This window comes from Globicephala melas, chromosome 9 (genome assembly GCF_963455315.2).
Source record: "Globicephala melas chromosome 9, mGloMel1.2, whole genome shotgun sequence".
Lineage (NCBI taxonomy): Eukaryota > Metazoa > Chordata > Mammalia > Artiodactyla > Delphinidae > Globicephala > Globicephala melas.
Genome location: NC_083322.1, coordinates 2,828,235 through 2,851,682, shown reverse-complemented (window position 1 = coordinate 2,851,682; position 23,448 = coordinate 2,828,235). Strand labels below are relative to the sequence as shown.

The 23,448-nt window shown below is 44.2% G+C and overlaps 1 pseudogene; it reads right to left on the bottom strand.

The window, feature by feature from the left end:
- Positions 1-21,534: 21,534 nt before the first annotated feature.
- LOC115851963 (epithelial cell adhesion molecule pseudogene) lies at positions 21,535-22,537 on the bottom strand (annotated as a pseudogene).
- Between the last annotated feature and the right edge of the window lie 911 nt (positions 22,538-23,448).

Genomic DNA, 23,448 nt, shown 5'->3' with positions numbered 1-23,448 from the left:
ACTGATGGCCATTCTGACCCCTCAGTCAGCACCGAGTTCCACAGCAAGCAGTAGGATGTGGGGCTTAACCCGTGGCTTATGGCACAGACAACCCAGACTGAACTTATTTAGAAATCAGCAGGGCAGTTCCTTTTGAGAAGTTGGCTGTAGCATTTCCCAGCAACTGTGGGTGGTGGGCAATACCCACATCATCCAAAATATGCCACCTTGCCAGTGGCTGTTCAAATCACACTCCCCACTGATCAGGGCCACCCTGCACGGACCGCTCCTGGGATGCTGGGCCTCAGGGTTTCCATCAGGGGAGGAGAAGCAAGGAATGTTGAGACTTCACTCTTGGGGGATTATTCAAGAGAATCGGGAGCCTGGCTTTAGAAGATAAATGGAGCCTTGATGCTTAGGGAGAACCTTCCCGAAAGGTTCAGACTGGGAATGGGAGCCAGAGCTCTACCTGTTTACACACATAAAAAAAGAAAAGCCATTTAAAAGAAAACCCCCTACAATTTTACCCTGTCTGTGATTTGAAGGGAGCAAGAAGTGAAGAATATACTGAAGGAGACGTCTTCTCTGACCCACAGGGCCCAACCCCAGCTTTGTCTTAAAGCCCAGGCCGAGCGAGGTGTGGAAGGATAAGCCGGTGAGGTGGGCTCCCATCCCAGGGAAGCTGGCTTTCATTTTAGGGATGATTTTGGTGTGACTCCTCTAGGCAGAGATCAATAGCTCAAGTGACTGGCTTTCAAACTGGTTTAGCAATAGGACCCTTCCATCAAGTGCATGCCTTCTCTGCAAGAGTCTTAATAGAAGAAACTAGACACTGTGCTCAGACGGGTTTCCTCTCTCCCATCACTGGATAACAAGGAGCCATAAAGCATGCTGGCTTAGTTACTGCCTCACGAGTACTGCGTTTTTTCTCTGCTCCGTGTGGCCAAAATCCCAATGCAGACTTTTCTGAGGTGATGACGTCCTAAAAATTATGAATTTTCTCTCTCTAGATACAAAAGAAAGTAGGCTTCTAATATAAACACCTTGGGAGGAGAAGAACTAGCCTGAACTAGTAATTCCTCCCTGGTGAAGGCTGACTACTTTAAAAAATAATAAACATTTCATTCACCACTTCCTATCCTAGCTATGCTTCTGTGCTTTACTTGAAGTGTTAAGTTAGCCAAAAAAAAAAAATTCCTTCCTTGGTCCTTGGAACATTTTGAGGCAGCTTGTAAGAAAACCAGACAATAAGATAACTGTTGTAATAAAACCCGTAAGCTCGGAGGAGTCAAGATGGCGCTGTGGGAGGACAAGGAGTTAGTGTCTCCCCACAACTAGGGCGCCTGCCGGCGCTGGTGCAGGACTCTGACGCCCGAGGAGACAGGAAGAACCCCAAGGTGAACAGGTAGGACGTGGAGAACTGAGGGTGGGGAGAAGTGGGGGACAGACAGGATTGGCGCCCCTGAGGCCGGGGAGTTCAGGAGAGGCAGGCGGGAGGGGCCCTCCAGGACCGGAGAGGAGTGGTGGGCGTTTGCCCCACCCACTCGGGCGCAGGAAGTCTGCTGGGCTCCCAGGAGAGGTCCCCGCACTCTGAGGCCAGGGGTGGGGGGCAGGCCTGGGCCCTTCTGCTCCTTGAGCCTGAGCCCCGCCCCCCACAGCCCCCAGGGCCTTTTCCAGCTCTGTGGGTCCTGAGCATAGGCCCTGCCCACCACCCAAACCTCACCCTTGCTTAGGCCTTTTCCCCCCCTTTTAATTAATTTATTTATCTTTTCTCTCCTCCTCTTTTTTACTATTGTGATACTGTACCTTGCGGATGTTGATTCATCTACACTTTTATTTTTATATTCCTTCTAACATACCTGTTAGTTTCCTGGCCTAATTTTATTTTTTACTTTGTTATCGTTCTCTTTTTTTTTCTTTGCCACCCTGCGTGGCTTGGGGGAACTTGGTTCACGAGCCGGGGGTTGGGCCAAAGCTCCTGTGGTGGGAGCTCCGAGTCTGAACCACTGGACTAACAGAGGACCTCAGACCCCAGGGAATATTCATCGGAGTGAGGTCACACGGAGCTCCTCATCTCAGCGCCAAACATCCAGTAAGACCAGAACACAATCCCACTCATGAAAAAAAAAAGAGATGGCAAAAAAATATGTCACAGATGAAGGAGCAAGGTAAAAACCTACAAGACCAAATAAATGAAGAGGAAATAGGCAGTCTGCCTGAAAAAGAATTCAGAGCAATGCTAGTAAAGATGATCCAGACTCTCGGAAATAGAATGGAGCCATGGATTGAGAAAATACAAGAAATGTTTAACAAAGATCTAGAAGAACTAAAGAACACACAAACAGAGATGAACAACACAATAACGGAAATGAAAAATATCTAGAAGGAATCAATAACAGAATAACTGAGGCAGAAGAAAGAATAAGTGAGCTGGAAGACAAGATGGTGGGAATAACTGCCGAGGAGCAGAATAAAGAAAAAAGACTGAAAAGAACTGAGGACAGTCTCAGAGAGCTCTGGGACAACACTAAACACACCAACATTCGAATTACAGGGGTCCCAGAAGAAGAAGAGAAAAAGAAAGGGTCTGAGAAAATATTTGAAGAGATTATAGTTGAAAACTTCCCTAACATGGGAAAGGAAATAGTCACCCAAGTCCAGGAAGCACAGAGAGTCCCATGCAGGATAAACCCTAGGAAAAACACACCAAGACACATACTAATAAAACTAACAAAAATTAAATTCAACGAAAAAATATTAATATCAGCAAGGTAGAAACAAAAAATAACTTACAAAGGAATCCCCATAAGGTTATCAGCTGATTTTTTCAGTGGAAACGCTTCAGGCCAGAAAGGAGTGGCAGGATATACTTAAAGTGATGAAAGAGAAAAACCTACAACGAAGATTACTCTACCCAGCAAGGACCGCATTCAGATTCGATGGAGAAGTCAAAAACTTTTCACACAAGCAAAAGCTAAGAGAATTCAACACCACCAAACCAGCTTTACAACAAATGCTAAGGGGACTTCTCTAGGCAGGAAACACTAGAGAAAAAAAAGACCCACAAAAACAAACCCCCAAAAATTAATAAAATGGCAACAGGAACATACATGTTGATAATAACCTTGAATGTAAATGGATTAAATGCTCCAACCAAAAGACACAGACTGGCTGAATGGATACAAAAACAAGAGCCATATATATGCTGTCTACAAGAGACCCACTTCAGACCTAAGGACACATACAGACTGAAAGTGAAGGGATGGAAAAAGATATTCCAGGCAAATGGAAATCAAAAGAAAGCTGGAGTAGCAATACTCGTATCAGATAAAAAAGACTTTAAAATAAAGACTGTTACAAGAGATAAAGAAGGACACTACATAATGATCAAGGGATCAATCCAAGCAGAAGATATAACAATTATAAATGTTTATGTACCCAACACACAAGCACCTCAATACATAAGGCAAATGCTAACAACCACGAAAGGGGAAATCGACAGTAACACAATAAGAGCAGGGGACTTTAACACCCCACTTACACCAATGGACAGATCATCCAAACAGAAAATAAATAAGGAAACACAACCTTTAAATGACACAATAGACCAGATAGATTTAATTGATATTTATACAACATTCCACCCAAAAGTGGCAGAATACACTTTCTTCTCCAGTGCACACCAAACATTCTCCAGGATAGACCACATCTTGGGTTACAAATCAAGCCTCGGAAAATTTAAGAAAATTGAAATCATATCAAGCATTTTTTCTGACCACAACGCTTGAGACTGGAAATCAATGACAGGAAAAAAACTGTAAAAAACACAAATACATGGAGGCTAAACAGAGCGCTACTAAATAACCAAGAGATCACTGAAGAACTCAAAGAAGAAATTTAAAAAATACATAGAAACAAATGACAATGAAAGCATGATGACCCAAAACTTATGGGACACAGCAAAAGCAGTTCTAAGAGGGAAGTTTATAGCAATTCAATCTCACCTCAAGAAACAAGAAAAATCTCAAATACACAATCTAACTCTACACTTAAAACAACTAGAGAAAGAAGAACAAAGAAAACCCAAAGTCAGTAGAAGGAAAGAAATCATAAAGATCAGAGCAGAAATAAATGAAATAGAAATGAAGAAAATGATAGCAAAGATCAATAAAACTAAAAGCTGGTTCTTTGAGAAGATAAACAAAATTGATAAACCCTTAGCCAGACTTATCAAGAAAAACAGGGAGAGGATGCAAATCAATAAAATTAGAAATGAAAAAGGAGAAATCACAACTGACACTGCAGAAATACAAAGGATTATAAGAGACTACTACAAACAACTATATGCCAATAAAATGGACAACCGTGAAGAAATGGACAAATTCTTGGAAAGGTACAATTATCCAAGACTGAACCAGGAAGAATTAGAAAATATAAACAGACCTATCACAAGTAATGAAATTGAAACCATAATTTAAAATCTTCCAACAAACAAGTCCAGGACCAGATGGCTTCACAGGCGAATTCTGTCAAACATTTAGAGAAGAGCTAACACCGATCCTTCTCAAACTCTTCCAAAAAATTGCAGAGGAAGAAACACTCCCAAATTCATTCTACGAAGCCACCATCACCCTGATACCAAAACCAGAAAAAGATATCACAAAGAAAGAAAATTATAGACCAATATCACTGATCAACATAGATGCAAAAATCCTCAACAAAATACTAGCAAACAGCATCCAACAGAACATTAAAAGGATCATACACCATGATCAAGTGGGATTTATCCCAGGGATGCAAGGATTCTTCAACATACGGAAATCAATCAGTGTGACAAAACACATTAACAAATTAAGGAACAAAAACCATATGATCATCTCAATAGATGCAGAGAAAGCTTTTGACAAAATTCAACACCCATTTATGATAAAAACTCTCCAGGAAAATGGGCACAGAGGGAACCTACCTCAACATAATAAAGGCCATATATGACAAACGCACAACAAGCATCATACTCAATAGTGAATACTGAAAGCATTTCCACTAAGATCAGAAACAAGACAAGGATGTGCACTCTCTCCACTCTTATTCAACATAGTTTTGGAAGTCCTAGCCACCACAATCAGAGAAGAAAAAGAAACAAAAGGAATACAAATGGGAAAAGAAGAAGTAACATTGTCACTATTTGCCAATGACATGATACTATACACAGAAAATCCTAAAGATGCCACCAGAAAACTACTAGAACTAATCAATTACTTTGGTAAAGTTGCAGGATACAAAATTAATGCACAGAAATCTCTGGCATTCCTATACACCAACAACGAAAAATCAGAAAGAGAAATTAAGGAAACACTCCCATTTACCACTGCAACAAAAAGAATAAAATATCTAGGAATAAACCTGCCTAAGGAGGCGAAAGACTTGTACTCAGAAAACTACAAAACACTGATGAAAGAAATCAAAGATGACGTAAACAGATGGAGAGATATACCACGTTCTTTGACTGGAAGAATCAATATTGTGAAAATGACTATACTACCCAAAGCAATCTACAGACTCATTGCAATCCCTATCAAACTACCAATGGCATTCTTCACAGAATTAGACTAAAAAAATTTATAATTCGTATGGAAACACAAAAGACCCTGAATAGCCAAAGCAATCTTGAGAAAGAAAAATGGAGTTGGAGGAATCAGGGTCCCTGACTTCAAACTATACCACAAAGCTACAGTAATCCAGACAGTATGGTACTGGCACAAAAACAGAAATATAGACCAATGGTATAGGATAGAATGCCCAGAGATAAACCCACGTACATATGGGCACCTAATTTACGACAAAGGAGGCAGGAACATACAATGGAGAAAAGACAGCCTCTTTAGTAAGTGGTGCTGGGAAAACTGGACAGCTACATGTAAAAGAATGAAATTAGAACATTCCCTAACACCATACACACACACACACACAAACTCTAAATGGATTAAAGACCTAAATGTAAGACCAGACACTTTTCTTAAAGGAAAACAAAGGAAAAACACCGTTTGACATGAACCACAGCAAGATCTTTTCTGACCCACCTCTGAGAGTAACAGAAATAAAAACAAAAATAAACAAATGGGACTTAATTAAACTTAAAACCTTTTGCACAGCAAAGAAAACCATAAACAAGACAAAAGGACAACCCTCAGAATGGGAGAAAATATTTGCAAATGAAACAACAGACAAAGGATTAATCTCCAAAATATACAAACAGCTCATGGACCTCAATATCAAAAAAGCAAACAACCCAGTTAAAAGATCGGTGGGAGACCTAAATAGACATTTCACCAAGGAAGACATACAGATGACCAAGAAGCACATGAAAAGATGCTCAACATGACTAATTATTAGAGAAATGCAAATCAAGACTACAATGGGGTTTCCCCTCACGCCAGTCAGAATGGCCATTATCAAAAAATCTAGAAACAATAAATGCTGGAAAGGGTGTGGTGAAAAGGGAACCCTCCTGCACTGTTGGTGGGAATGTAAATTGATACAACCACTATGGAAAACAGTATGGAGGTTCCTTACAAAACTAAAAACAGAACTACCATGTGACCCAGCAATCCCACTACTGGGCATATACCCTGAGAAAACCATAATTCAAAGAGAGTCATGTACCACAATGTTCGTTGCAGCACTATTTACAATAGCCAGGACACGGAAGCAACCTAAGTGTCCATCGACAGATGAATGGATAAAGAAGATGTGCCACATATATACAATGGAATATTACTCAGCCATAAAAAGAAATTCGAGTTATTTGTAGTGAGGTGGATGGACCTAGACACTGTCATACAGAGTGAAGTAAGCCAGAAAGAGGAAAACAAATACCGTACGCTAACACATATATATGGAATCTAAGAAAAAATAGGTTCTGAAGAACCTAGGGGCAGGACAGGAATAGAGATGCAGATGTAGAGAATGGACTTGAGGACACGGGGAGGGGGAAGGGTAAGCTGGGACAAAGTGAGAGAGTGGCATGGACATATATACACTACCAAATGTGAAATAGCTAGTGGGAAGCAGCTGCATAGCACAGGGAGATCAGCTGGGTGCTCTGCGATGACCTCGAGAGGTGGGATAGGGAGGGTGGGAGGGAGGCTCAAGAGGGAGGGAATATGGGGATGTATGCATGCATATGGCTGATTCACTTTGTTGTATAACAGAAACTAACACAGCATTGTGAAGCAATTATACTCCAATAAAGATGTATTAAAAATACTTTTGTTTTTAAGCACATATTTATATAAGTCGGGTTGTATATCCTAGAAAGTTACAGAGCAAGACATAAAGGGTACTTATCTTTATGTGTTAGGGTTATAGGCGACTTTTTATCTTAACTTTTAAAATATCTTCTAACACTCTTGCAGTGATTACAATCAGAAACAAAGATGTCTGTAATTTTAAGAGCTATATAAGCTGGAGACAGAGCTCACTTCTATGAGGCAGAAAGCTTCCTTATGTATTTGAAATAGACTGATTTAGCAACGATATCTGGCCCCATAATAAGAAAAGAAGCCAAATGTTCCTCTTAGAAGTTTGGCTGGAAAAGCAATGCTTTTTTCCTGACGATTGCCCCCCGTGATTTACTGAAGTAATAAAGGCTTGTTGTAGAAAATTCCAACGAAGTGTGTTTTATTTTCTTTCACAGGGTGATCCAAGCAAGGCATGTGGCTCGCCATCTGTCTGCTTCGGGCACTGGGGCTTCCAGGGAAAGGGGGAGGAGGGAGCTTTTTCTGTTTCTTATCCTCGCCTGTGCAGCCTTGTTGATGGGTAGACAGTACTATGTGTGATGAATTATTCATGGCAGAAGCTGTGCAACCATAAATATTCAAGGGGATACATCTGGTTTCCCTAATGCTCTATGTAGGGCAGAAAAAGTACTTTTTCATGGAGTAAAACAACTTGTCAACCCCAAATCTCTTCTTGCCTGGGCCCAAGATCTGCAGGAGAAGAGAATCTTCTGACACTTCACATGAAAGTCCAGCTGAGACACATCAGTGTGTGAGTACACCTGCAGGATTTCACCTGGATAAGATGATGCTAACAAACAATTTCAGCCATGCTCCCCTTAGCAGATTCAAGGCTGTTCTTAGGGTTTGGGGTGGGAAGGGGAAATCTCCCCACAACATTCTTATATAGTGAAATATAGCCTTTAAGACAACAGTTGAAGCCTTCGAAGAAGATAAAGGAGAAGAAAGTGGCCCCAGAGGGGTTTGCAGTTAGAGGAGAGCATCTGGCTGTTGCACGGGGCACTGGAGTCCCAGTAGGACACTGATAAGACTACCTCCTCCCACACTTCTCCTCCCCGGGAAGAGAATGCAAATTGTCCCGATGTCAGTGCGCCCACCTGCAGAAGGAGAAGGGGTTTCCAAGGAACAGTTTGAAGGAAAGCAAGCTTAGGGTAGATGAGACATGCTCCTTGCTGCATCTGCTTCAGGAAAGTCCTCTGATGGATGCTCTCCGAGTAACACTTAGCAATACTGTTCCTCAGCATATGACCTTCCATCATAACCCTTACAGATGGAAGAAACCTGCCCTTTTTCAAGGTGTTTAATAAAACCCTAATTCCAAGGAATGTTAATAGCTGCTATGCGAACAGAAGTGTTCCGCATCTATAGCCAAATAAGTTTAGGAAATATTGAGTAAAATGACACTTTTAAGTTTCTAGAAAAAAAAACACCAAACCTGTGGAAGCCTACACTGTGAACTTCTGAGATTCTGTAAGGGATTTCTCCCCTAGGGAACATTTGGAACGTCTGGAGACAGCTTTTTCATTAAAAATGGGGGCTTGTCGGGGGAAGGGGTGTTCTACTGACACCTAGTGGGCAGAGTTCAGGACGCTGGTGGCATTCTACAATGTGCAGGACCACCCCCAACAAGGAATTATTGGGCCCCAAAGGTAAACCGTGCTGAGGTTGAGAAACGCCGGCCTAAACTACTGAGAGGTAACTCCGCCCTTCCCTCGCAGAGCTTCTCAGTGGACCAGTTCGTCCTGTGACACACAGGCGAGGAAACACACCTGGGCTCTACAGCGATGAGAACACACTAGGCTGGATGTGAGGCCCTGGATATGAGGTCTGCACCCCCCAAGACCACTGAGGAGTCACCTGCAGCCATGGACCATGACAGTCCACATAAGCTCCTCTCTGGGACCCTTCTCCACGCCTCTGAACACTGGCAAGTCTCTCTCATAACACTCATCTCAGCAGACTGTGAGTTTTTTGTTTTGTTTTTTTTTTTTTTGCGGTACGCGGGCCTCTCACTGTTGTGGCCTCTCCCGTTGAGGAGCACAGGCTCCGGACGCGCAGGCTCAGCGGCCATGGCTCACGGGCCCAGCGGCTCCGCGGCATGTGGGATCTTCCCGGACCAGGGCACGAACCCGTGTTCCCTGCATCGGCAGGCGGACCCTCAGCCACTGCGCCGCCAGGGAAGCCCGACTGTGAGTTTTTTTAAGAGAGGCAGCCTCTGCTCCCTCCATCTTGCTAACATCCAGCACATGGTTCATCTTCAAATATTTGAATGAGAACATGAGCATTGAAGGATTTGGAAAAGGCATAGCAATGAATTCCAGTTAAACCTAACAGGTGTCTAAGTAGATGTTACTGGTTGTGGAATACATGAGAGCTTATAAATCAGTGCCCCCTGCCCCCAAAACCGCAAAATCTCAACCTGGAGGTAAGTGACGGTAATTGAGGAGGTAGGAATTTCTGTGTGCTGAAGAGATTAGAAAGAGAGAGTGAAATGAGATTTATGCCAGGCTCCCAGGGTGAGGGAGGGGAAGGCATTCCAGGGTGAAAGGTGTGAGGAGGACAGGTCCGCAGTACAGACGAGCGGGAGGCCAGCACATCAGCCCATGGTAGGAATGACGCATTTTACAGAGGACCTTAGTAGATAAAAACGGGGGGAAAGGCAGAGGACTACTCAGCCCTAGCTGATAGCAAACTACTTTTAGCTAAGACTTTTTAAAACACTGGAATATTCATGACATAAGAATACAAAAAAGTGTTGACAGGACTTCCTTTTATGAGACTGGACTGTCCTATGGAGCAGCTCTGAATTGATGAATATAAAGAGGAGATGTTTTAATGGTGTTTTAATCCTTTGCTTCTATCCCAGGTTATTTTGAAGCTGATTAATTACATATGCAATTATGGTAAGAGTATACAAAGGCAACACTTCTCGCTTACCACTGAGTGGTATTGGAGTTTTAGACTCAAAAATTCAATTGAGTTTGAAACATTCATTTTAAACCTTTTAATCTGCCTTCAGCTGATGCATCTGAAGTCACAGACAAAACTCTGAACTTCAATTAATGTAGTCAATGATCTTTGTCTACTCGTTGGGCAAAGTTTTCACTTATTTTTAATGTCCAAGGGGAAAACATGCAAATGAATATTATTAAAAGTTACCCCAAAATGAAAGTTCTGTTATAGGACAAAGATGCTTAAAGGCAGCTACTGAACTGCCCCACTGATGAAGAAAACGTATTAACTAATGACAACCAAATGACAAAGTATTAATTTTGATCAGCTCACTAAGTCATATGGTACAACCCCAGTTATGCTTAATACTTTTCCTCCCTCCCTCCCTCCTCCCTCCCATCCCCTTCCTTTCTTTGCCTAGGACAGCAGATCTCACTGTGTTCTGGAGGCAGCCTTGGGCAGTCACCAATGAAAGGTGCGTAATGCAGATGAAGACAATGAAGGCCCTGCATACAGATTCCTGATGGAGAGACCTCATGCCCAAGGGCGGCCAGAGCACCAGGTCCAGGAACTGCTTCCCTGTGGCAGCGAGGCAGCCACGAGTGCCCACCTCATTCTCAGACCGAAGATGAGAGAAGGACTGTAAACTGTTACTCGATCTGCCAGATACACTTTCCGGCAAGGGACCCTCCAGAGCCTGCTGCTTGTCACACGGGCTATGAGCCAGCGATGGCTTTTCCATTTGTAAATGTTCACACCTTACAGGCTTCTGTAGGTACCTACCCAGTACTCTCAGTTTTGCCCCTTGGTCCATGAAGCCTTTAATATTTACTATCTGGCCCTTCAGAAAAAGTTTGCCAGCCTTACTCTAGAGGGCTGTCTTATTATACGAAAGTGTCACAAGATGGTTAAAGGCTGATGGCACAGTTAAACCATAACCTTGGGGTTATCTCATCTACCAGAGGGAAACCAAAAATAGGAACAGAGACTCCTTAAACTAGACACAGACACCGTGGTCACATGGGCTGCAGGCAATCAGAATATGGACAAGGGTCAGAGTGGCGTTTCCGCTAGAGTGTAAACAAGGTTATCATGTGCTGGTTCACTGTTATAACTCCAGTGCTTGGAACAGTGCCCAGCACTTAGCAGCAGCTCAATAAACGTGTTAATGAATAAATGGCAGCCAGACACCTATTCCCCTCAGCAACATCCTGCAGGAACTTTATGGCATGAGTAAGCAGGTGTAGAATTAAAATGTACAAGGACATATAGCATTTAAGGTCAGCCCATAAAGTCAGATGTGCTCAAAATATCACTTTAATTACAGTTCAGATCATCTTTCCTCTGGGTGGGCGGCTCCCTTCAACTGCCAGACTACAGTGTGATTCTAGACTCTTACCCAGCACCATAAGAAGGGGAACGAACCTGCCAATCTGGTCTCAGCCAGGGTCCCCGTGGTGATCAGTGAGACACCCGATCCTGGGTGTGCCGCAGCCCTTCCCCCTCCTCTGACATGCTTGGACGGACAGCCGCATTCCTTTCCACCTAGATCTGCAGGTTTCAGCCACAGCTACAAGGTCACATGGCCTGGAAGACTTTAAAAAATTACTGATGCCTGACCCTGTTCCTCTGAGTTCACCTGGTCTTGGGTGTGAATTTATTTTTATTGAGGTGAAACTCACATAACAACCACTCAGCAACACCCAGTGCAAGCGTCCCCCTCATCTAGTTCCCAAACATTTTCATCTCCCCCAAATAAAACCTTGTACCCATTAAGTGGTTAATCTCCATTTCCCTGCCCTCCGGCAACCAATCTACTTTCTGCTTCTAAGGGTTACCGATTCTGCACATTTCTTATAAATGGAATTATACAATATGTGACTTTTTGCCTAGCTTCTTTCACTTTTAGCATGTTTTTGAGGTTCATCCCTGTTGTATTATGTATCAGTACTTCACTACTTTATATGGGTGAATAGTATTCCAGTGTGTGTATATTATAATTTGTTTACCCATCTGTCTGTTGATGGGCATCTGGGTTGTTTCCATCCTTCAGCTTTTGTGAATAGTGTTGCCCTGAACATCCAGTTACAAGTATTTGTCCGAGTGCCCATTTTCAGTTCCTTGAGGTACATACACAGGAGTGGAATTGCTGAGTCATAAGGTAATCTTACGTTTAACTTTCTGAGGAACAGCTAAACTGTTTCCACAAGGATGAGCTATTTTACACTCTCACCAGCAATGTGTAAGCGCTCCTATTTCTCCACATCCTTACCAGGACTTATTTTCTGTTTTGTTGTTTCTTCTTCTTGTTGCTGTTTCATTCTAGCCAACCTAGTACGTGAGAAGTGGTATCTCGTATGTCACTGTGGTTTTGATTTCCATTTCTCTAGTGCCTTGGGATGTGGAGCATCCTTTCACGTGCTTATTGGCCATTTGTACATCTTCTTTGGAGAAATGTCTCTTAAGTCCTTTGCCAATTTTTAAATTGGGTTGTCTTTTTGTTGTGAGTTGCAACACTTCTTTATATATTCTGCATATTAGATCCTTTTCAGATATATGATTTGCAAATATTTTCTCCGAGTCTGTAGGCTGTCTTTTCACTTTCTTTTTTATATATTTATTTATTTATTTATGGCTGCATTGGGCCTTTGTTGCTGTGTGTAGGCTTTCGCTAGTGGTGGTGGGTGGGGGCTACTCTTCATTGTGGTGCGCGGGCTTCTCATTGTGGTGGCTTCTCTTGTTGTGGAGCACGGGCTCTAGGCGCGTGGGCTTCGGCAGTTGTGGCACACGGGCTCAGTAGTCGTGGCTTGCGGGCTCTAGAGTGCAGGCTCAGTTGTGGTGCATGGGCTTAGTTGCTCCGTGGCATATGGGATCTTCCCAGACCAGGGCTCGAACCTGTGTCCCCTGCATTGGCAGGCAGATTCTTAACCACTGCGCCACCAGGGAAGTCCTTCACTTTCTTGATAATGCCCTTTTCTACACAAAAGTTTTTAATTTTAATTAAGTCCAATTTATCTATTTTTGCTTTCATCATTTGTGCTTTTGGTGTCATATCTAAGAATGTCATAAAGATTTACCCCGTGTTTTATTCTGACTTTCATACTTTTAGCTCTTATGTTAGTATTTAGGTTTTTGATCCATTTTTAGTTAAGTTTTGTATATTATGTGAGGGATGGCTGAGATTATTTTTGCATGTGGACATCCCATTGTCCTCGCAGCTTGGACACTGATTTTTATAAAGCTCCTCCAAGGAGATTCTTATATGCAGCCAGACAAAAGCATCACTCAGCAATTCCACTACCCACTAGCTGCACCACCCACTAGCTGCGCTACCCAGCGATGCCTGCTGCCTGTCCCCACTCATGGGGTTTAGCCAGGAATCTGATGGGTACATTCTTCTCACTTCTACCTCTGCAACTTGTAGTCTTCCCCCCACCTCTGCCCCCATCATGGAAGAATTTTTCTAGTCTGGGGACGCAGAAGTTCTGGGCTAAGCTTCTGGCAACCTGTTCACACTCAGTGCCTATGGAGTTTAGGCCTCTGGAAACAAGCCTGGAAGACTTGGGGGCTCTGTCTGCTTTCAGTCTAAACGCATTTTTCCCTCTGAGGCAACGAGCATGGGTTTGGCTCAGCCTCCTGCTGCTTCTGAGGCTGTCATTCGCTAAACAACTTCTTCATCAGACCCGTAGGCCATGGCTTCCGACCTGGACCACCGCCTGGCATCACTTGCTATGTTCTCTGGTCACAGTATGTGAGTTTCACCATTCAGATGGGTTTCCTCCAATTACCTACAAATGAGTTCCCCTTGCTACACAGGTTCCAAGTCCCCAGTCTGAATTTGCAAAGAATTGATTTATAAGAAGATTATATGATATTAACATTATGTTTTATAGTTTCAAAATACATTACAGTTCCCTTCCACACTCTCATTTCAGAATTGTGGTAGGTATGGCAGGCGCGGGTTCCATTTTGCAGAAAGGAAATGTGATTCTGACAATGCATTAGACCTGGGTTGTGCTCTTCCTGTTTTGTGACTGGAAGCACAAGAGGAAGCCTGGGAAAGAGCTTTAGATCCGAAGGATCCACTAGTCCACGTGTTCACTAGGTTTGGAGCGGCGTGGATGTGAGATGGCGCTGAAAGAACAGGAGTGCACCTCCACGCAGAGGGAGCTCTGCCTGCAGAAGGAGCGTGGGGTAGGGAGCAGATGGGCAGCACCTGGTACCTCGGGTTGTCTTTGACTGTGGCCTCTGCTAACGGAGCCATCGCCTTATTCCCACGTGCAGACAGAGACTCAGTCTAAAAAGCGCTACTTGTTTTGCAGCTCTGAGATTCCATCGCTGCCTGCCTTGTCCTCCAATTATCCACGACCTCATGCTCAGCTGAATGCGAGCATTGCCCAATGCGTCTGCCTTGGTGTTTACACTACTGTAGTAACTAGAGAGTTCTAGATTCACGTTCCAAGTTCTTAATCCAGTGCCACGTTTAGTGAGGGACTGCAGACTGCATTTATAATTATTCAGTCTTCGGTCTGCCTTCTCTTTGGGCTCACTTACCCTGTGAAACCAGTCTATTTTTGCTTTCCGCTAAAGAATAAAGGGCTTCTCTCACCACTGGAAGGGAAATTGACAATATCAATTATTCCTGTGGCCATTCAGGGCTCAATGACATTTCTGGGAACTGCTGCTCAACCCTGAGGGAGCAATTAAAATTCTAGAGGGGCATCTACTTGGTGCTGGAGAAACTGAAACAGACTCGCCCCCATTCTCTTAGGAGAAGGTGGCATCCTCCATCGGGGTGAGGGCAAGGGAGGAAGAAACATGCCTCGGAGTCTGCTCAAGTGGCTCAGATAGGCTCAATTCAACAGACTTCACCGAGCGAGAATCCTCTAACTTCAGAAGTGTGGTCTCTTTGTAAAAATGCTACCAACTTTAGGGCATAGCCGTTTTTGCTGAACCTTTGTGGGGACTGCCTTTAAGTCCCCCTGTCCCTCTGCCCAACCCTGCTTCCCTCCCTCCCCTACAAGGACTGATTCTGGCGGCACATCCCAGTGAATGCCCGGCACGCTCACCTCCATCCCAGAGTCTGTGCCCAGAGAACTCCAACTGTGGCACTTGCGTGCAAGCCATAAAGAAACTTTCATTTGTCTGTGAGAAAGCATGTAAGAATGTTCCCTGCATACGAGGATGTTAATTCACTTGGGAATAGTGAAAAACTGGAAAAAATCTGACTGCCAGTAGGGGAAAGGATAAATAAATTGTGGGAGAGTCATTGAAGCGAACATGTCATAGCGATTCAAATGCATAAACTTGTTCTGTGTTGGACAATGTGACACAACCTTAAGCATGATGCTGAGGGAGACAAGCTGCAGGAAGTCACTCTCATTGTACTGTTCGTATGAATTATCAATACACAAAACTATACCCTACATTAATAGAACACACATATTTAAAATATCTGAAGCAACTATGGCATAATATTAACATTTATTGAATCTGGGTAACTAAAATCTCTGTGTGGAATATGGATGCTTGTTTTACTATTTTTATTGTCTATTAATTTTTCTCGCTTAAAGTCCAGGCCGTTTATGTACAGTTGGCCCTTGAACAACATGGGTTTGAACCACACGGGGTCCACTTACACGTGGACTTTTTTCAATAGTAAATACTACAGCACTACGTGATCTGAGGTTGGTTGAACTGGTACATGCGGAACTGCGGATACTAAGGACCTGCTGATGTGGACTTTTTTCAATAGTAAATACTACAGCACTACGTGATCTGACGTTGGTTGGACTGGTACATGCGGAACTGCGGACACTAAGGACCTGCTGATATTTAAGGCTGACTGTAGTTCTACACGGATTTTTGACAGCTGGGAGGTTGGTGCTCCTAACCCGTGTGCTGTTCTAGGGTCAACTGTGGTCCCAAAGCATGTGGCTGCTCTGCCATCCGTCTGTATCTCTTGCCACTGAGAGGCTCACGTCTTGGACTGGCTACCACTGGGGTGTGCCCTGGGAATCAATCACTGTGCTCCTGCATCTCTCCAGGGCTGCAGGATTCTTTGGTGAGCCCTGACCCTATGCCTGGGGTGCAACTCCTCGTGCCCCGCCCAGCCAGCCTTGGGAGCTGTCCTGTTACCTGAGGGCCCATGCCTCCAGTCGGATCTGCTGCTGAGCAAGCAGTAGGCCACCCTCCAGGGTGCAGGGGGAGGGCGGGAAGCAGTGACTGTGTGTAGGCGCGCACGGGTGTTGGCTGGCACGGGGGTGGCACTCAGAAGCTCTGGTTCCCTGTAGAGAGGTACTGTCCGGCCGAGGCTGCCAGGTCGCAGAAGGACCATGGGTGAGTCCATGGACCGGGGCCAGCCCTACCAGAGGTCCTCACAGCCCAGCTGACCAGACCACCCAGGAAGAGCTGAAAGGCATCTTCCTCCTGCGACGTGCCTCTAGCACCCTCTGCTGAGAGAGTTAACACTGTGCTCACGTTAACGGGGAAACACTTGAAGGAAGCCCACTTTTATCACAGAGCAAGCACTGAAGGTGTATTCGCAGCTGAGGCAGTACACTGACAACTGGAAAGGTAGCTCAAGGTACACCACAAGACCAGCCTTGGCATTAGGGCCATTTTTATTTGCTAAATCCGCGAAGTTCCCTCATCCGTTGCCATTTTCTGTTGAGTCTTGGGTCTCTCTTTGTATTGACTTGGGCTCCGTCACAGCCTTGCCAGGAAAACGAGGGAGAGGAGCATGGCTCCCGGCCCAGCATCTGTGCGGTCTGCACACTCGTGCCAAGCTTCCAGGAGCCCAGGCCTGGGCACACACCGGCTGGGGCTTTGTCAGGGGCGCGGCGCGACGGCTGATGCAAACTCCCCAAGCACAGTTCAGGAGCCACCTGTTTCTCTGGGTCGCTGGGCCTCCACTCTCTGCCCTTGCCTTTGTTCAGGAGCACCTGCTCCCTGCAGGTGCCATCTAACTGGTTTCTATGGAGCCCACCGCTGCATCTGGCATTGCAGCAATGTCTGAGCACTCGAGATACAGATAGAAACACATCTCTTAATTGAACCTTCCGTCTGGAGTGAGCTGTGTAGGCCTCAAAACGGAGGGGTAATGTCTCTTAAACAGAAATAATTCTTATGACAATGTACTTGTCCAGAAATAAAGGTGACATACGACATGACTGGTGATTTACACACGCTGAAGTGGACAGGGACACTTCCCATTCTTACTAAAATCAAGCTGACTTAGTAAATGAATATATATCTAAGGGTTCACACTCTTAGCAGTCATAAATACCCTTCACACACCCACTACGAAAAATGGTCAATTTATACTGATGCACACCTTTTCTTCCCCTTTTCCTAATATACTGTGGTGTGATTTTCACACCAGCATAGAAGGAACTCCGTGTGTGTGTTTGCAGTGCGGTGGGACTCTATACGTTATTCATTCTATTGATGGATGTTTATACAATAAATAAACTACGACTCCTAGAAGTAGAATTCTTTGGTCAAGGAGTATGACTTATAATTTTAATAAGTATTACTAGCTTGACCTCCACAGTTGCATCAATTTTCAGACTGCAGGTGGGGCCCCCCTTTCCCTACTTTAGCCAATGGAGCAGTTATCAAACTTTCAAATCTGTGCTAACTTTAGAGGTTAAAAACTAGAATCGCGAAATAGTTCTATTTGCATTTGTCGTCATAAGTAAAGTTGAGCATATTTTCCTATTTTATATGCCTTCTTTATTTCCTCATCCTTTTCTCACTTTTCTGTTGTCATGGGTCTTTATATCAATTTGTGGACACTTCATATACCATGAAAATTAACCCTCTGTCTGGGATGTTATTAGCAAGTGTTTTTTCCCACTTTGTCTTTTGCCTATACATAAACCAAATTTCTGCATGGCAAAAGCACCATAAGCAGTCAGATTTATTCATCTTTAATATTATGGCTTCTGGGTTTTATGTTCTTAGGCCTTTCAGCTTCAAGCCAGAAAACAGCTCTCCCACTGATTCTTCTACTACTCAAGGGTTTTAGTTTTGCCTCTAGGTTTGTAACCCATTTAGAATTTATCTTGGAGTCAATTGTTTTACAGCTGTTGACCCATTTTCCCCACTGTGGTTGCTTCAAATTCTTTGACCCTCCTCCCTTCAAAGGGTGGAGGCTAATTCCTCTCGCCTTGAGTGCAGGTCAGATTTAATGACTCACTTCTATCAGTAATTAAAAGAATGTGGCAGAAGTGATGGCGTGTGGCTTCTGAAACCAGGTCATGAGGGAGACTGCAGCTTCTGCCTAGCTCTCTCTTGGGTCACTGTTCTGGGGACACCAGTTGCTATGTAGTGAGGACAGTCAAGCAGTCCCGTGGAGAAGTCACACGGGGAAGAACTGAGACCTCGGGCCAACAGCCAGCAATCACCATGCAGACGTGTGAGTGAGCACCACGGAAGCAGAGCCTCCAGCCCCAGCCTTCAGCTGAAGCCCCAGCCAAGAGCTGCACTGAGCCTCAGAGGAGCCGCTAAGCCAGAACCACTCAGCTAAGTCACTGGCGAATTCCTGAGCCACAGAAACTGCGAGATGATACACGGGTATTGTGGTGTTAGGACACAAACTTTGGGGATGAGCTGTTCTGCAGCAAGAGAGAACTAACGTGTAAAGCACCATTTATTGAACAATCTATTTTTCCCACTAATTTGAGATGCCACTTTTTCTATACTAAGTTCCTGTAAGAATACGGATACATTTCTGGATTTTCCCTTATGTTCTACTGATATATTCCACGGTCTAATTTAATCATAAAAGCTTTAAGTTTTTAATGTCTGGTATAGGACAATTCTTGTCTACCATCATTCATTAATCTAGTCTCAAAAATTATAGTTATTGGAATTACTTTTTTATAAATTAAGTTATGGAGAAATGACATCTTATGATGTTGCTGTAAGCCAGGTTTCCCAGGAAACATTCTGAGATGAAGATTTGCATGCAGAAAAAATTTTAGGGTGCGCTCTTGGGATCAATGTCTTTGAGAGGGTGATGGACTTCTCTCAGATGAAAGGAACAGAACTGAAAAAAGGGAGCTGAATTGAGGCAGAGACCTCAGCCAACCCATGGGGAGCTCTGAAGCTGGGATGGCCCTTTATAGACATGCTCAGCTGAGGCAAGTGGGGCACAGCCCTTGTACCTTGTATTAGCCACTCGCTGACAAGGAGTTGTCCTCAGGGAGAGGGCAGTGCCCTTGGGCCAAGGGCAATTTCTGAGGACAGAAGCATCAGGCAACATTCCCAGAAGCTCAGGAAATAAGTACCTTAGTCCTGCCAGGGAGACTTGGGCCATATGCACACAGATGTTGGGTCTTCCTACCCAAGACACAGTACAACTTTCCATTTGTTGAAGTGTCTTTTGTATCCCTTAAGAGTATTTTTAAAACATCCCTTGTATACATTTTGTCAATTCCTTAAGTTTATTTCTCATTTTTTAAAGTTTTGTGTTGTCAAATAGGATCATTTCTTCCAATTAGTTATTTATCGTGTTTGAAATGTGAAAGCTGTTGATTGTTGCACTATAACTTGGTACCCTGATGTCCTACTGAATTCTCCTATTGTTTGGTTTTGGGCTTGGGTTCTTGTCTTGGATTTTCCAGTTATAGAACCTACAAATAATAACCAATTTTATATTAGTTTGGGGGTTGCGATACACATATTTTGTCATGTTAACGAAATACCCTTGAAGACTTTTTTTTTTTTTTTTTTTGTGGTACGTGGGCCCTCTCACTGTTGCGGCCTCTCCCGTTGCGGAGCACAGGCTCCGGACGACACGCAGGCTCAGCGGCCGTGGCTCACGGGCCCAGCCACTCCGCGGCATGTGGGATCCTCCCGGACCGGGGCACGAACCTGTGTCCCCTGCATCGATAGGCGGACTCTCAACCACTGCGCCACCAGGGAAGCCCTCTTGAAGACTTCTTAAAAAATGAATCCAGAACTGTGCTTTACTGCTTTTTTAGGCTTACCCTAAATCTTCTCAAAGATACCCATAATAGATTTTTTTTAATTCAGGACTTCTTCTGATTAACTGCACCAGTGATCATCTCGAAGTAACGCAATACAGGAGATGAAGGGGGCCTGAAAACTAGGTTCTCATCCTGGTTCTGCCACTGACAGGCTGGTGGTGGCCAGTCACACGTGCCTGCCGTGGCACAGGGTCTTCCTGGGTGAAGTGAAGAAGAGAGTCATGGCCTCGGCAAGCTCTGTGGTGGAGGCAGGTGATGCTTGTTCAGGAGATAAGCCCCAACTGTGTGAAAAAAGTGTAGATGCAGGGCAGCCAAGTGAATGGGGAATGTCCACTGACCCAGCGAATCATAATTTGCCATTTCTTTAACTCTCAATTGATGAGAAAGACCAGATTATATTTTCAAGGTATGAAGTACAGTACTTCCAACAGGAAGCAAAAGATCATCAATAACGCTTTCAAAGTCCCCAGGCTGCAGTTTTTACTGTCTTGCTGTGACCACGTGGTATTTAAACAGCCCCTGTTGATGAACATGAATGTTGGTTTTTATCCTCAGAATTTAGCCAATGCTTCCCTTAGAATGGGCATGAACAGAAGCCCTTTAATTTGTTATCAAGCAACTCCTACCTAGAAAGTCAGTATAATCTATGGAGAAGAGCCCTGGGTTAGCAGAGTATTAATTCATTGACTGGTTCTGACGGCGAAAACTCGCTGTGACATTTGGGTTCCTCCACCTTTTGGCTACTGGGAATAGTGCCTCCATGAAGATGAATGTACAAATATCTCTCTGATATCCTGGTTTTGATTCTTTTGGATAAATATCCAGAAGTGGAATTGCTAGATCATGGGCAGTTTCATTTTTCTTTTTTTTAGGAAACTCATTTTTTAAATGTTCTATTTCATAGTTCATAAAAAAAAGTTTTTATGTATAAAACTCAAAGTAAAGAGAAAGGCAGCTACTTAATCACAAATGGGCGAGACAGCAGGCATTCGGACTACTGTGGAAGCATATTTAATGCATACCCTTCAACGTTAGGGGTAAATAATTCAAACTATGCAATCCAAATTTTAGGTTTGGGTTTTATATCAGATCTGCATATATATGACTATGACACTTGTGGTCAAATTTTAAGATTGGTAAAGTCAATTTCAAACAGCTTATATTTTGAGTACACGTTTAACTATTACAAATATATGATGTTTAACTAGCACAGTAGTGGTCTTCAAAGATCTTCTCTTTGCCCCATGCCCATATGTTTGTAATCTGAGTCTGCTTGCTAATTTCCCTTTTTGTAGTTACTCTTCAAATTAAAGTGCTATACACTTGAGTTCCCAGTGCATCTCACCCATGTCCTTTATCTCAGCTTTCTCATACTTTGTCGTTCTTTTCTTTCTGGAAACAACCAGCATGATTCCAGCAGTAACTGCTATCGCCACAACTACCACCACAGAGGTAATTCCAGCTTGTAGACCCTGCACTGACAATTCAGGTGGTTTTGCATCAACATAGTAAATTGAAGTTCAACCAGGATCCAGATCCAGTAGCTCCCCATTTACATTCAGGCCCATCCTTTTGGACTGGAACAAGGATTCACCTTTAACATCTTTTTCAAAATAATAAGCCACATCATCTATGTCCACATCATTCTGAATTTTCTGAGAATTTTGTACCAGATCAACAGTGAGAACATCATTCTCATACAGAATATCTGTGATATATTTTGGATCCAGTTGATAACGACTTATGATTACCTCCTTGAGTGCAGTGTACAAACTTTGATCCTCATAAGGTTTTTCTCGTTTGTGTTTTAGTTCACCAATGATCCAGTAGGTCCTCACTGGCTCGGAGCAGGATATCTCACTGTCCTTATCGGTTCTTCTCACCCCAGCAGTGTCCACACACCAGCACATGGACGTGCCATTGCACTGCTTGGCTTTAAAGAGCCCCTTGTCACGCTCGGGATCACAGAGCCCATCGTTATCCTGGATAGCGTCCTGTGGTTTCCCTCCTCTTCCAGGCTTTGAGAGTCACTTCTGCCATCACCAAACATTTGGTGGCCAGTTTTGTGCAAATGACAGAATGTTGTGCAGCAACGGATGTACACTGGCACCGACCCCGTGGTCAGTTTGTAGTTTTCACACACGCACACCTTTCCTGGGCCGTGGCCACCGCGGCAAGCAGCAGCCCGAACGCAAGGACCCGGGGCCGAGGGCGCCTTGCTGCGCATGCAAGGGCAAGGGCGAGAGGGGCGCGAGGTGGCTGGGGGCTCTCGCGAGGACGCATGGACAGAGTAGGGCCCCGGGAGGCCATGGCCGGCCCCACGGCGCAAGGCCTGGGCCACGCAGGTCCGCATCAGGAGGATGATGGCGAGGTGCCCTGGGGCCGGGCGTTTGGTGCGAGTGTGAGCTGGCCGCCGGACTGCGCTCTTCCAGCGCGCAACAGCTCTGCCTGACCTCGTTTTTAACTTCTTGAGGAATCTCCATACTGTTTTCCATAGCAGTGGCACCATTTTCCATTCCCACCAACAGTGTCTAAGGGTTTCCATTTCTTCACATCCTTGCCAACACTTGTTGTCTTTTGCTATTTTTGATAACAGGCATCCAGACGGCTGTGAGGTGCTATCTCATTGTGGGTTTGATTTGCATTTCTCTGATGCCTAGTGACCTTCAGCACTTTTTCATACACCAGTTGGCCTTTTTCATGTCTTCTTTACAGAAATGTCTACTCAAGTCCTTTCCCCCTTTTAAAATCAGGTTATTAGTTTTTTAGCCGTTGAGTTGCAGGAGTTCCTTACACATTTTGGAAATGAACCCCTAACAGATATATGATCTGCAAACATTTTCTCCCATTCAGTGGGGGCTGCATCTTCACTCTGTGATTGTTTCCTTTGACCTTGGTGGAGGACGGTCTTCAGCGTTTCCCTGGTTCTCTTTAAAGCATTTACACCAGCCGCCCCTTCCCGGCCCTTGTCCTGCGCTGCTCGCAGGTGTGGGGAGAAGTGAGAGAGCTGCCTCCCTCCTCATACAAGCTCATGAGTGCCTAATCACTGCCCTCTGCCACTACTTAAATGCTGCAGATGATTTCACTTCTGGGAACGCACACGCCCAGGTGGCAGGCAGCACCTTTTTTTAGAACTGACATTCTCACATGTCTTCTCAAGTGAACTGCCATTACTGCTAAATGTTTAAAGAGGTAACTGTTAAGTCAGCACCGGACTCATG